The 14,421-nt window shown below is 47.7% G+C and overlaps 1 protein-coding gene and 1 long non-coding RNA gene across 4 annotated transcripts in view; one reads left to right on the forward strand and one right to left on the reverse strand.

The window, feature by feature from the left end:
• Positions 1-14,421, forward strand: part of HIPK2 (homeodomain interacting protein kinase 2) — a 138,258-nt gene that overhangs the window by 14,003 nt on the left and 109,834 nt on the right. The gene's annotated exons all lie outside the window — the stretch shown is intronic.
• Positions 10,836-12,042, reverse strand: LOC134162518 (uncharacterized). Its single transcript, XR_009964352.1, has 2 exons — positions 11,931-12,042; positions 10,836-10,924 (listed from the first exon to the last, which is right to left on the reverse strand). It is a non-coding gene; the product is annotated as an uncharacterized LOC134162518 (long non-coding RNA).

Below are 14,421 nucleotides of genomic sequence, written 5' to 3' on the forward strand. Positions count from 1 at the left end.
TGTTTTCTTCTCAGTGTTGTTTTCTTATTGCTTATCTGAGGCTGTGAGCACCTTGATAATGAAAGTGCACCTTCCAAATGCCTGTGCTGCCTGAAAGCATGTGTGAGTCAGAAGGGATGGTAGATGCTGTTACTGAGCTCTGTGTGTGAGAACACAGGTGGAAGAGTACATGTGTGTATGTATGATGCATATGTCGGACTCTTTCCATGTTGGCAGACTCTTTCCATGTTTGTAGGAATGTTTAGGAGCGTGCAAATGTGTTTGTGGGTTCATCTCCTTTATCTACAGAAGGCAAGGTGGGCCTGTTTCTCCTTAGAGCTATTACACTGTTCTCTCAACAAATTGTGTTTATACCAGGGCTCTTTTCCACTGCGGGGGATGCAGAAGGGAGATATATTATAAATATAAATTAGGCTTTCTGCGTGTTTGTGAGCTGCTGCAGCCTGTACAGGAGGAAATATAAACAAGGTGAATGCAGGGTGTTTATGTAGAGCAATGCTGTGACAGCGTATGTGTTGGCAGGAGTGTTGTCTGCAGTCTCTGCATAAGGGGTTGTGTTGCCACTGTGAGTGTGGAAGGCTGTAAATCACAGTGTGTTCAGGAGGGGACACTGCCACTCTGCCTGTAAAAAGGCAGGGAGAGATTTCTTGGAGCAGTGTGACTCTTTTCAGACTGAACAAAAGGGTTACTAGAAATCTAAGCTTGAGGAAAATATCATCCAAGACATTCTGACAGGGAGTGGTCCGTAATCCACATCTACGAGCTCATCTCCATCCTGACCCAGAACAACTGCATGGCTGACATCTTCTACACATCTCTCCCAGTCCCAGGTTTTGGTGGCCCTACTGAACCAGTTCTTGGTTAACTCTGCAGCTCTACTAATGTATCTTGGGTCCTCCTAAATCCTCAGTTATTTAAGTCTTGACCTGGTCCTGTGATGCAGCTGGCATCTGTAAGCACATGAAATATCCCATGGGGAATCTGTATCCATTTATATGAGTTTACTGTGTCACTCACAACCTACCTGTTGTAGGTGAGACCATCTCAGTAAAGTACCTGTATCTTTTTCAGCATCCCCGCAAGTAGGTGTCTGAGCCCTGGTTTTGTTCTTGCTCAGCTGCAGACTTGAGCTACAGACTTGAAGTTCCCCTCTGTAGTACTGGGCTTGGCTTAAAAGTTATTTTATGTTCCTCCAAAATCATTGCTGTTTCCCAAAGGAGCACTTGAGTCATTATCAATCCCTGCATTTCCTCTCAGCCAGGAAGGGTTGAAGGGGTTTCAGGAAGAGGATGCTTTACAAGGAGATGTCTGCTTTCCCTTGCTATGCCCTGTTGCAAACAGATACTGAGACTCCTGCCAAAAAGCTGTTGCCTGTAGGAAATAGTGTGCGAGGGAAAAAGATGGGATGTGAGTGAATGACAGGGTAGGGCAGAATTTCAGGCAGGGAAGCCCAGTGCTTTTGATATCAGGCGCAATAAAACAGATGCTTGTGGCAGCACTGGGGGTGAGCTAGGAAATGTGCTTATGTCACTTGGCATCGCTGGAGCAAGTTGCAGGTAATAGTTTTTCATTTCGGTTTCATGGCAGCTGGTACTCCTGTCCATCTCACCCTCTTGTTATTGCAGGGCTTGGTAAGGGAATGGGGCTTTCACTCTCCCTGTGTAGTTTGTCCCCTTTCTTCTGTTCCTGGCAGCCTCTTCTCCTCTTCCGCCCCTTCCCCAACACAGCCCTGTCATGTTCTGTCATGCTTTGTTGAAAATGACCAGCCCACCTGAGGCATTTGTGGCCAAGGAAGTAGCATGCCACATATCGAAAACATGGGAGCTGAATGCTGGAAAGCGCAGATCATCCTGAGGCTCAGGGCGAGCCCTGGGGCCCCAGCAAGCACACAGGGGAGGAAGAGTGCAGGCATGGTCACATAGGTAGAATACGCTGTGGTTACCGTGAAATGCTTGCTGAAGGTCAGATATTGGAAGTTATTTGGCTAACCGGGGCAAGGGAAGCAGCAGCCTCTCCTGATGGCCTCAGCCCTCCTACCTTGCTCACTAGAGAGGTAGGGCTGGGTGTAAAGCCAGGAGCTCCCCCTCCCCTGCTCGTGGTATCTGGGTGGACGGGCTGCCTGCGAGGCTGCCTGTGAGGCGCTTGTCCTCTTTTCAGTTTGAGGTGGCAACCCAGCAGTACACAAGAGCTGTGAAATCCAACCCCGTGTTGAGACGGGCTGCACTTAAGCCCCATGTAAGCCTTAATTTGAAGGCTAAAAGGGAACTGAAGGGAACTGAGTGTTGCTGCTGAGTGTCACCCTTCGTGAACTGTGACAGCCTGCCAGGAGGGGAGCCAAGGGGCTGGGCAGCCTCTGCCTTCCCAGCAGGGCCAGGAACCTACAGCTGAACTCCTTGGTCCCAACAGAAGTGTTGGATTTGGTTGGGTTTTAAACTGTAAATGTGTTTAATTGCGGCTGGTGGTTCTGACCTCTGTGGTTTTCACCGGATGCCCACAGAAGTTGTTGCAGTAATTGGCCTGTTCTGCATGCAGCCCAGCTGGTCTCCATACGTCTGGTTACTTGTGTTCATCCCTATAGTCTTGCCGTGGCCTGGTCACTGCTTCTCTTGCGGCTCAGCTTGCGGCTGGTAGCAGATAACACCACCCCTGTGTTGAGCTCCTAAAGGCCATGTACCCACTGCTGTGGGCCTCTGTCATGCCTGGATCCCCTCCTCCCCATGCTTGCTCTCTACACAGGGATCCCTTTTGTCTGGTGTCCCTCAGGGGGATGCTGGGCTCCCCGCACTGCTGGAGTGGGTGAGCTGCTCAGCGCACAGGTAGTCACAGCAGGCTGAGGCATACCATTCCTTCCTGTTTCTGTGTCTGTGACTGTGACCCTGGTTTATTTATTGCAGCAACTCTTGTTGCATTCACATGGGGTCACTTCCACGTTGAATGCTTTAATTTCTTCCAGAGTCCTGTCACTGCTTAAAATACATCCGTAGTTTTAGGAAAGCCACAGAGTGTGTAATGCTGTGCCTGGGTTTGGGAAGAGGATTTTGGCAAAGGGCAGATCTGTGTTTGGATGACTTCTGAGGATGGCCCCCAGCACTGTGCCTGCTGTATCACTTTCCCAGCACATGTGTACCTGTGTGCCTGTACAGACCCATGTGTGCAGATGTCCCTAGGAGCATCCTGTGGTGTCCTGCCCACCTTTCTCCCCCAAATCAGGTATGTGGGACTTCAGCCAGGACACTGGAGAAAGGATCACTGGTGTTTTTGTCTACCTTTACAGAAAAACAGATGGCTTTTATGCCAAAGCTAAGACTGTCGCACATGCTGGAGGGCTGGAAGGTAACTGAATCCTAGGTCTCATTTGCACAAAAACATTGATTCCTGTCATAAGGTGTTTTGCCTTCCCCTGCCTGTACCTTTGTTTCAGAAACATGTAAATTTAGTTTGGATTCCTTTTTTCAAAACACTACAAAATGTGTCTGGGTGTGAGGGACTTCCAAATTACATGTGACATAAAGGGAATAAGGAGGATTTTGGATGCTCGATGCAGTAGGAATCCATGGATGTTTGCCATTTATGCGCTGTTGGTGGGGAACACTGAAGAGACTGAATACACCAGGAGTGCAGTAATGATACTTTCAGCCTCTTACTGGTAGGTCTGCTGCTCAGATCAGACCTCTTGACTTTCTTCTGGCCCAACACATGAGATCCCCCACACTGAGTCATGTTTCAGGCATGAACCTCAGGTGTAGGGTCATCTGGTGCTTAAATGTCCTGTCATGCAAAGGGGAGCGGGCTCTGTGGCAAGGCTGCTGCAGGAATGGGAGGTGATGCTGGCTGGCTGGCTCCTTCCAGGGCAGAAACCTGCAAGATGCCCCTGCCTCTCTGAAGAGGCTGTCCCTGGTTTGTCTGGGTACCAGTGAGGCTGTGCCTCCAACACTGTGTTCAGTTCTGGGCCCCTCACTGCAAGAGAGGTGCTGGAACAGGTCCAAAGAAGGGCAACAGGACTGGTGAAGGGTCTGGAGCACAAGTGTGATGAGGAACAGCTGAGGGAACTGGGTTTGTTTAATCTGGAGAAGAGAAGGTTCAGGGGGAACCTTATCGCTCTCTACAGCTAACTGAAAGGAGGTTGTAGCGAGGTGGGTTTGAGTCTCTTTTCCCAAGTAACAAGCGGTGAGACAAGAGGTAACAGCCTCAAGCTGTGCCAAGGGAGGTTTAGACTGGATATTAGGAACAAATTTCTTCACTGAGAGGGCGGTCAGCCATTAGCACAGGCTGCCCAGGGCAGTGGTGGAATCACCATCCCTGGAAGTGTTCAGAAACCATGTAGATGCCCTCAGTGACATGGCTTAGTGGTGGACTTGGCAGCCCTGGGGTAAAGGTTGGACTTGATGATCTTAAAGGTCTTTTCCAACCTAGGTACAGACCTACCCGAGGGTTCATGAGAGGCAGCCATGGCAGCGATTCCCAGATTCACCTGGGGATCAGTAGTGATGGCACACTTATGCTGCTGAAGGCCTTACCCATAGCAAAGGTTTTGTTCACATTTATTGGCTGCTTACCAGATCTCAGAATCATTAAAAAGAGCGACAACTGGGCTAAGACAGCCTGCGAGGCTGGGATGAGGCTGGGCTACCCCTCTGTGGCTTCCTCTGAGAATCAGTCACAAGGACCATGGTGGCAAGGGTGCATGGTGGGAGCTCTGCACTGACATATGTCAGGCTATGTGCCCTTGGTGCTCTGTTTTCAGAGCTGCCAGTGCAGTGTTTTTCACCTGCACTGTCTGTAGGAGGAAGAAACTAGAGAGTTGGAGGCTTGTCCATACAGAGACTGGCTGCTCTGGCCCTCCTGTTACTGTTGACAGAGGAGAGGGAGAGCTCTGTGTCCTCTCCTGCCTTTCAGCCAGAAGGAATGCATGTGCTTGGGGGCTTCCTGGAATACTGTCTTGCCATGCTGATGGGTTTCATGACACCACTTTTAGCACCTGAGGATAGGTGTGAAAAGGGAGGAGGTAGGAGGAGGTGGAGGTAGTGATGGTGGTGTGAGTTAATACAAAACCCAGTGGGAAGCAGCATCAGGCAGTATTATTTCAGTGGTTTGAGCCAAAACTTTCTCTCTCGCTCTCATTAAATTACAACTAATGCAAGTAGCATTGTGAAGGAGGAATTTGGGAACTGTTGTTCATCATCCAGTTGCTTGTAACGAATGTGCTGCTCAGTGCCATAGCCCATAGCTTAGCTGAGAAGTAATTCACTTGGTATTTGCAGGCATGACATGCATGCCATAGGAATTCCACTGTTAGCATTATTCCAGCATTAGCAAGGGGATATGAAAATAAATTACAAGCTATTGTTTTTCATTATTAAGTCCAGACTTTTCACTCATCTGTCTTTTTCCCTTCCTCTGTCTGTGGAAGGAGGGGCCTCTCCATTCCTTTCAGTTTTGGAGCTGGCAGGTTGTGCCCATCCCAGCTCCCTGTCCTTCTTTCAGACTAGCACCCTTTTGCTGCTTCCTCTGCTTGTCCCCTCCTGGGTTTGGAGATCAGCCACAGCAGTCGTTTAAATTGCTGTAGGATATCACTGCAGAATAGTACAATGTTGGAGAGAACCTCAGCATTTTGTTATGAGTCTACAAGGGGACCAAGTGCTGCTCTTCATGCACTGGCAGGCTCAAGAGTTCAGTGGCAGGTCAGCACTTTGGTACTTTAAGGTCATCCACAAGCCTTAAGCAACTATTCTACTACTAAAAATGAAAAAAAAGGAAAAGCGAAAGGGAAAGCTCTTGAGTTTGGGATATGCGGAAGCAGAGCCAAGCAGCTTCTGCCGGGACCTGCTGGCAGTGGCCAGTGCTTAAAAGAAGTCCACAGGCACCAGTGGGCTTTCCTCTGTTTCCTGCAGAGCTTTATGCGTGTGAAGGTGTTAAACTTTACAGGGGAGTGATGTAGTTAAAGCTTTATTTATCCCTACTTTCTACTGTGACCAAAGAAGAAAGCGTAGCTGTTTCAGAGGCCCCTGTTTCTGAGATCAGTTCATGGGGCTGGTCTAAGCTGGCACAAAAACACCCACCTGTGCAAAAGACTTTGGAGAACCAGGCTTAAATACCCCCGTGAAATCCCTGGACCGAGTCAGTACTAGCACTATACAGGATTCCTGCGCTCTTAATCAACTAACCCAAGCAGTCTTTCATGTCACTGAGTTGCTGCTCACTGCAGCGGCCCCAGCCCAGCCCAGGCCCCAGCGCTGGCAGTTCAGCAGAAGGCCTGTTTGAGCTGAAGGCAGATGGCAGGTAGGAGCGTGTGCTGATCCTACTACTATTAACTCTGCCACTCCTCTGCACAGCAAGCTGCTCCCCTTGAACATCAGCAGAACCATTTCCAAAAGCCCCGTGGCCCAGCCTTGTGTGACAGAATAGCTCATTTGTCAGGGAAAAAGATACCTTGGCAAACTTTCGAGTGTAAGCTGTCAGGGGTTACCTCAAGACGCTGGAAGCAGCAGCCATAGGCTTTGAGGAAAGAGCAGCAGCCAGCTCAAGTGTGGCGTTTCCACCTGAGAAGGGGATGTGTGAAAGCCATGGCTTCCCCCCCCCTCCCACCATGTTCTTTATTCATCCTCTCACAGGAGCAGCGGACACACCGGGGTGTTCTGTGGCGTTGCTTTGCACGTAATCACGGTTATGAAACCCAAAGCTGCTGGGTCGCTGTACTTGTCCCGCCCTGCGCCGTGCTGCCAGCACACCTTGGCACACGGTGGCCTGCAGCACGCTGTAGTTATCCTGGTTGGTCTCCTGAAATGTCTCAGGCCAGGTAACTCCATCTCCTCTGCCACTGGCACTCACTGACATGAGTGCACGCACACGTGCAACACAGAGCACACATAGCATGTGTGGCTCTCACCAGTACGCTTCAGGGCAATTTCAGTGTTCCACATCTGGGAAGCCAGGAGGCTGTGTCCCTCTATCCAAGCTCCTCCACACAGCCCACTGACATCCTTTCCACTGGAGAGCGATACCTGTGCTCGATTCTTGGATTTTGCATTAGGCATAAATGGGTTGATGGTGACACTGGACGTAAAGCCGCCAACTCGTATTTACTTGTGATCTAAGGAAGCAATTTCAGTACAGACCTCAAAGGGCAAGTTGCTGTGTGATTAAAAACTGTGCTACCAGCAGAAGCCTTTGACCTTATAGTATGAAAAAGCAGGAAATTAGCAAAGAAGTAAGCTTCTAAGGTGCACAAATGTCCACAAAAAAACCCTATCTTAATAGAAGAGTCAGTTCGTCTACATAAGAGAAGGCTGGGGAAATGACTAATTTGCTTGTTCTATTATACGTTCAGTTTGATTCAGTTGTTCCTTCCTTGATTCAGGCCCCCTCCTTCGCTTTCTGTACCCCCTACCTCGCCTTGGCTTTTTCTGCCTTTTAAGAGAAAGCGGGAGAGGGAGGGTGGAAGGGCTTAGTGAGGAAGGAGTTAAGGGAATGCTCAGTGGGGATTATAAAACAGCCAGGCACTTGGAAACAGTTAAGAAGAGAGAAACAGATCTGCCAGGAGGGAGTGTGGCACTGGAACCGGTGGTTTATTTTCATGCCTCCCTACACAGCGATGGAGCAGGCTCTCCTACAATGGGGACAGAGGTAACAGCAGCGGGAGTGGGGTCACTGCTGGGGTGAGCATGTTAAAGCAAAGGGAATGGAGTTCTCTGGCACCAAATTGGCCAGCCTTCCCACTGATCCTTACTGATGTGCTCTGGTGTGAATGTGGGGCATTCCCATTATGGGTTACGGCTGGCAGCAGGTAGCACTTGCAGTAGCCTGAGGCCAAGGCATCCTCTTTGCATGCCAGACACAGGGGACAGTGGTCTGTGCGCTTTGGGCATCACCCTGGAAAAGGGGACGCAACAAACTCCAGCACGATGCCGAGAGCAAAGTGTGGGCAGGTCTGTGGGCATGCCTATGTGAGCGTGAGTTGCATGCGAGGTCCCCTGTGAGCGTGGCTGTGGGTGGAGACCTTGTGCAAGCCCACCTGGCCAGGAGGAGCCTTCTGTTGTGCTCTGATGAGGCGGCCTTGAGTCACGAGGAGCTGGGTTTTTACTCACCCTGTGTTCGTGCCTCAGAAGCCTGGCGGAGACTTTCTGCATGCTGTGTGAGGTGCCAAGTGCCTCGATGAGGGCAGACACTCTTGGTCCTGGGAAGAAAAGGCTAATACAGGCACATGGAGGTGATGTGACCCGACAGACCAGGTTACTGGCAGGGCTGCGAAGAGAATCGGGGTTGCTTCATGCTTCCTCCATTGTGTTCTTCGCATGCCTGTGCTTGGGGCAGTAGCTAACTGCTTGCCATCCTGAGGGACGCTGCTGCTGTGATGATGGGTGAAGAAGTGACCTGAATGCAGGCCCTGCCATCACCTCCTGGCTCTTCAGCATAAAGTGCCATGGTGTTTGCAGGCACGTGGCAGTGGGAGCATATGTGGCAGTGACCACAGGGGAGTACTGCACATGTGCCAATGCAGAGACCCATTTTTCTCAGGGAAGAAAACAGATGCAACTGTTGAAGCCAGAGTGTGAGGAGAGAAGGGTTAGTCACTCTCCAAGTGTCTTGGGCTTGTGGAGGAAATAACAGCAGTTTGCTGACTAATGCTGATGATGTTCGAGGAGTAAATGAGAAATACAGAGGGAAAACCCTCTGTTTCTGAATTTGGAAGGGAAAAGAAAAAAGGGAGGGGGGAGGGAGAAGAAAAAAGGAAGATGTACAGAGTTACTAATCAGCCCCCAAAGTCTCTGACCTATATCTCCCTCCCTTCCCTGGAGCCATTCTTGAAATGAAAAATTAATAGAGAACAACCAGGTTTTACCTCCAGGGTACCCTTACAGGCTGCCACGTACCGCAGGCTGAGACCAGCGGATAGGACTTTGGTGTCCCTCAGCATGATCCAGAAAGAGAAGTAGTGTCAGTCCAGGGTGTTGTGAGGACATCCAGAGAGCCTGAAAGCGAGAAGGTAATCTCCTCTGTGGGAAAGATGGTCTCTGGCTTCAGGTGGTTGGGAAAAGGATATTGAGCCAACACTCTCGGTTAAAGTAGACCAGTAAAGAAGGATAGTCCTTGAAGTTAGAGTACCGGGGGAAATAGAGGCGAGAAGGGAAAAAAAAAAGTATATCAGGTCATTAGCCCTCTGAGGGGCAAGTTCATTGTGTCTATAGCATACTCCTCCCTCTTTTCCCATTTTTAGTTTTTTAATAAGGAAAGTGAATCCTTATTTAAGAAGCTAAAACTTAGGGTTGTGGGTCAAGAAGTTTCATTTCCCAGTTCTGCTGCTGCACTGCACTTTAAGCTTGAGCAAGTCACTTTACTTTCTTCCGTCTACTTTCAGGGTGTGGACTGTGATATCCTTGGCAAAGCATTTTCAAACATATAAATAAAAGACTACATTTTCCAAGATGACCAAAGCCTGGGCATCACAACAACAGCCGTGTGCAATGCAGGAGGAGGAAGGCTGGTGCTGCGGGGGTCTTCTGCCTGCAGTGGGATAGGCTCTGTGTTCATGTAACACACTTAGGGCTTTGGGTGCTGCTGGATTGATCCTCTCATGTGGCATGGGAGGGATGGGAGCTTGCAGCCATGGAGTGCTGTGAGAAGAGCTGCTGTCACCCACTGTGGCAGCAGAGGTAGCCTAGCCTTGAGGGGATCTGAGCATATGTGAAAATATGGTGCTTTACCATCTCCTCATGTTGGATGATCTCAACTTAGGTGCCCAAGATCACTAGCCATATTTAACGTATAGGTCTGGATGTATCATGTCGTCTTTGTTGTGCTCCTTCAGAGCCTTGCTCCTTACATGTTTGCAATATACCTCTCTTACTGCTATCGTTCGTAGTAAATACCCTCCATAACCCTGAGGGGCCAGAAGCTGAGCCTGTTTCTGCATGGGCTTCTGCCCCTCCAATATTAGGATGCCTTATGCAGCTTGAGAAACTAGGTTATATAGCAGCTTTAATGGGGCTTTTTTCTAGACTCTGATTGACCTGATTCCTCGGACCAGCTGTTTTATTTATTAAGTGAACTCGGAGGAAAAGAATGCATCTCCTGTATAAATTTGATTCATTGTAGAAAATGTTTAAACATTTTGGGGATTTTTTTGGTTGGTTGGTTGGGGATTTTTGGGGAGTTTGTTTTTTTTTAATTGATTTGGAGCTCTTCATATTGATTTTGGAAATATTAATTTACACTCCAGGAATGAGGAAGATTTGCCTCTCCATCTAATCCTGTTTCTAGAGAGAGATTTACTTAATGTGCAGTGTAATTTGTCTAATGTGCAACTTTGTAAGTAGAGTGTACCCAGATCCAGTAGGAACAGTGGGTATAATAAGAGAGCACTGTAGTGCAGTGCTGTAAATCCCTCTGTAATTAAAAATACTAAATTAGTCAATGTTAGTGCAGTCAGGAGACATCACTAGCTGAAAAGCAGGGAGGTATGGCAAGAATTTTAGGTGTGGGACAGAGAAACTGGGTCTCTGTTCATCTGTGTGTGCATGTGGTATGTGTCTAGGGGAGGGACAGTTTATAACATCATTTGCCAGGAATACAGCTTGAGTTGCAAAGAGGAATCATTGGGAGTTGTTATCCCAACATTGTCCTTGCGTGTTCACAAGGTGATGGAGGAACCAGTTCTCCTACCAGCTCCCATATTGTCTCACTCTCTTTTCCCCCTAAGCCCTGTGTAGTGGTGGACAGTTGCACGGTTGGGTTTTATGCTTATGCAAAAGTGTCTCTAAAAATACTTTATTACTCTGAGAAAGGCTTGGCACAGCAACTGGTTGATTTATTTCCCGCCACCCTGTTGTCTTTTTATCTGTCTGTCTATCTTTCCTGGTGTCAACACAGATAAATCACTGCCTGGAATTTTCAGATGGACCTTTTCTTCAGGATTTTGTGAATCTCCCTGTAAATAATCAGGGGAAGGATCAGTTTGTACCAATGTAAGATTCACTGTCTCTGAGTACTGTCCATCTGCCAGTTCTATATCCAGCTTATGACCAGTGCTGTCTACAGTGCCTGACACTTACCTTGCTTTCTCTTTCAGAGGGAGCAGGATAGACATGCTCTAAGCAAAAGCTGCTATGTGGAATTGAGTAACAAGACTTTGTTGTGCATTAAGATTAACAATAAATCAATCTTGTTTATCTGAACAGAACCAGGATATGAAAGAAAGCTTAAGTTACAGGTTGCATTTAAGTTTGCCTTGGTTCAGTTAGTGTAACATCTGGCCTGTGTGATTTCTTCAACAGTTGGATAATACCACCCAAGAGAAGGAAAAGTGTATTTCATGGGAATGGCCTGCTATGGAGGCCATCCAGCAGCTTCCCCGTTTTAAGACCCTCTGGTTGGTTGCTCACACCTTTACCAAACTTAAACTCTCCGAGCAAAAAACTTCCAACCCAGCTACCTGCCTCAGAATGTGTATTTAGAAAATGGCTCTTTAGTACCCCTGTTGACTTTTTTGGTGCATGTTAAATAGAACAAATGTACAAAGAAATAAGACAGAAAACTGCCATCTTAACAACCCAATAAAATTTGCGTGGTATCTATGTCAGAGGCACCACTTCTGCTGTCTCCAAGATCATCAGCCCAAACTTGGCCAAGTTTTAAGCCTTAAAAGTCCCTGTTGTCACCACCTCCTCAGCAGCCAGAACAAATCTCTGAAAGATTTGGTCCTAAGAGTTTCAATTAGGCATTTAAAATTAGTGGAAGCTTTTCATGTTAATCTCTCTGTGCCTCAATTCCCTGCCCATGACATATGGATAATACAGTGTCTTACTTTATGAGGGCATTGTGAAAATACATTCCTTTCTGTTTGTGAAACATTCAGTTACTCTAATGATGCATACTGTAGGAAAGCCCATGAGTAAATTACTAATTCCGTCTGCAGAGTAGAGTGTGGCAGGTACCTGGTAAACAAGGCTTGAGGCCACACCTCTAACAGTGCAGAGAAGATGAAATAGTGACTGCTTGCTAGGTGAGCTCTGTGTATCCTGCTGTACTGGGTGAGGCCAAGGTCCTGTAGAAAAATAGCCTGTGATTATGTGATTAACAGCTCTGCCACAGTACACAGGCAAGAAAGAGGGATGAAGGAGGGTTGCGCAGGCAGTCACAAAGCTGAGGTTTCCTAAGCCTTGCATTCTTGATTTGCAGCTTTAAATAGCCTTGCTTTCACCTTTTCCTGTTTTCTGCATAGTTTTCTATCATGTGGAGTGGGCATGAGGAATAATAAACAGCCATTGCTCCTGAAAGAAGAAGAGATGGAAAATCGTGGTGTGATCCATCATCGGAGAGGAAAATTCATAGTGAAGCCTTGCATCCAGGCATTGCTTGTAGGAGCATATGTGACACTTGAGATACAGTCAGGAACAGAGGAAAAAGCAAAGAAACTTGTGTCTTTTTTTTTGTTCCCCTTGTGACAACTGTCCGATTTATGCTGTTTATTAATAACAGTGCTGTGTACCATTAAACAGCAATGCCACAAAACAACAGACTTTTAAAGAAGCACAAGATCATCCCATTGCTTTTTGCTGTGGGTCTTGTGGGGAGGCGTTTCCTGGTCTTACCCTGGGTACTCGCAGTTCTGTATGCTCCCTCTCCTGTGTCCTGCCTCATGGGACATGCACAAGAATGTCATGCTTTAATCTTGGGAAAATGATCCAGCCACAACTCACAGACAGAATCACCCCAAACCCCTCTGCTTTTGTTAACTTATATTTTGCTTTTCTACCCATATGTGTTTCCTCACATAGAAGGAAGTAGCATTGCCTGAAGCCTATTACTAGTTCAGAGTTCTATGTGGGCAGTAGCTGGGGGGGGAGGAGGCTCTGATTGAAGGTTTGAAGTAAAAATCATGATCATGCCACCGATGAGCAAGCTACTGGGTGACTTCAGGAGAAGTTTGCCCATGTCACAGTAGTATCGGCTGTTTCTTCTGCACTAAGTTAGGATGGGAGTAAGCTGGTCACTCTGATGATGCAGAGGAGTTTGGAGTAGAGAGCAAAGAGCTATGAGATGCAAGAATATTGCATAGATACACCGACTTTAAAGGGTTACAGTTCAGCAGAGGAAGGAACGCGCTCACTGAGTTGTACAAGTTGAGGAAAGTTGCACATTCTGTGCCTACATTGTGAGTCAAGCCAGGATGCACATTTTCGTCAAATCCCTAAACCCTGTGCACAAGAGCCTCTTCTTGATGTGGTTTTCATAATTGATGTTTGGCTATTTCACAGTTGCTTTTCCCCATGGAGCTTCTCTTAAAAATGCCCTATATTTCTTCTTAATTTTGACTGTGCATGGCAAGTTTATATTTCAGAAAATATATTCAAGCATCACTTTTTGTAAATCTAGGATGCCATTAGGGTACTTCGGGGAGGGAACAGCTTATTATTTGTGGTGTCCCCTGAGAAGCTGGTAACTGAAGTCCTAGCAGTATTTCCCCTTCTGCATGTGAATTTTCAGAAGGGTTTGTCAAGACAAACATTGGTCTGTCTTGACCAATTGCAATTGCAATTGCCTGGTTATTGCAGTTGTTCAAGCATTAGACAGTTTAGCAGGCAACGAAGTTTCTCTTTCTCTTTCTTTCGCTTTTTTGTTTCTTTTTCTTTTAATAGCAAATGCCTTTCACATTCCCTGCTGTTCACTCCTCTGAAAGGAGGTGTGCCTTTTAGCTGGCAGCTTGCAGTGTGTAACCGTGAGCTGAAATCTCTCAGCCCTGGTGAAACCCTGGAGAAGATGCTGGGGCTAAGGGCCCTGTGAGGGAGGAATGAGGGGGCCGTAGTCCATCGGTCTTCCTTCATGTAATGTGTACCTGCACACAGCGGCAGCCACTGATACAGGTCTTTGGTCACCTCCAGGTTGTACCTATGCTTAGTGTGGATCACCACCAGTGTCCCGTCTCCCATAACCCTGGTGAGGGAAAGATGGAGTTGCTCTGGAGAAGGGATTTTGGAGGAAAGGGGGGCTTGTCTTCTCTGAAAGACTGCGTCGAGCAGTGCGAGCAAAGAGCTCAGACATGGTCAATTTGGGGGTTCACTGTGACACATCAGCCTGTTGTCAGAGCCTCTGGTGTTTCACACCCAGACTGCTGGGTGTTGGCTTTGTCACAGTGTGCTGCTTTCTAAATAACCTTTACTAAGGGGTGGAAAATGTCTTAACCCATGAAGTGCCCACATCCTCTTTTCCACTTCCCTCCACATTGCTCCTGGGGTGCTACAGCTTGAAGAAGTCCTGAGCGGCAGAACCAGGGTAATGAAGATAATGCTCCCCTCTGAAGATCTGGTACGTGTTAGGACGTGGGATGTGCTACTCCATTTGTAACCTCTGAAAATGACCTCGCTTCCATTTCTGACCTCATGAAAATCTACTCTTTGCCCTTTTGCCTGCCAGACAACCCTGTTC

The sequence above is a fragment of the Pezoporus occidentalis genome, unplaced genomic scaffold (assembly GCF_034315485.1).
Source record: "Pezoporus occidentalis ecotype Australia unplaced genomic scaffold, CSIRO_AGI_Poc_V1 ctg19, whole genome shotgun sequence".
NCBI lineage: Eukaryota > Metazoa > Chordata > Aves > Psittaciformes > Psittacidae > Pezoporus > Pezoporus occidentalis.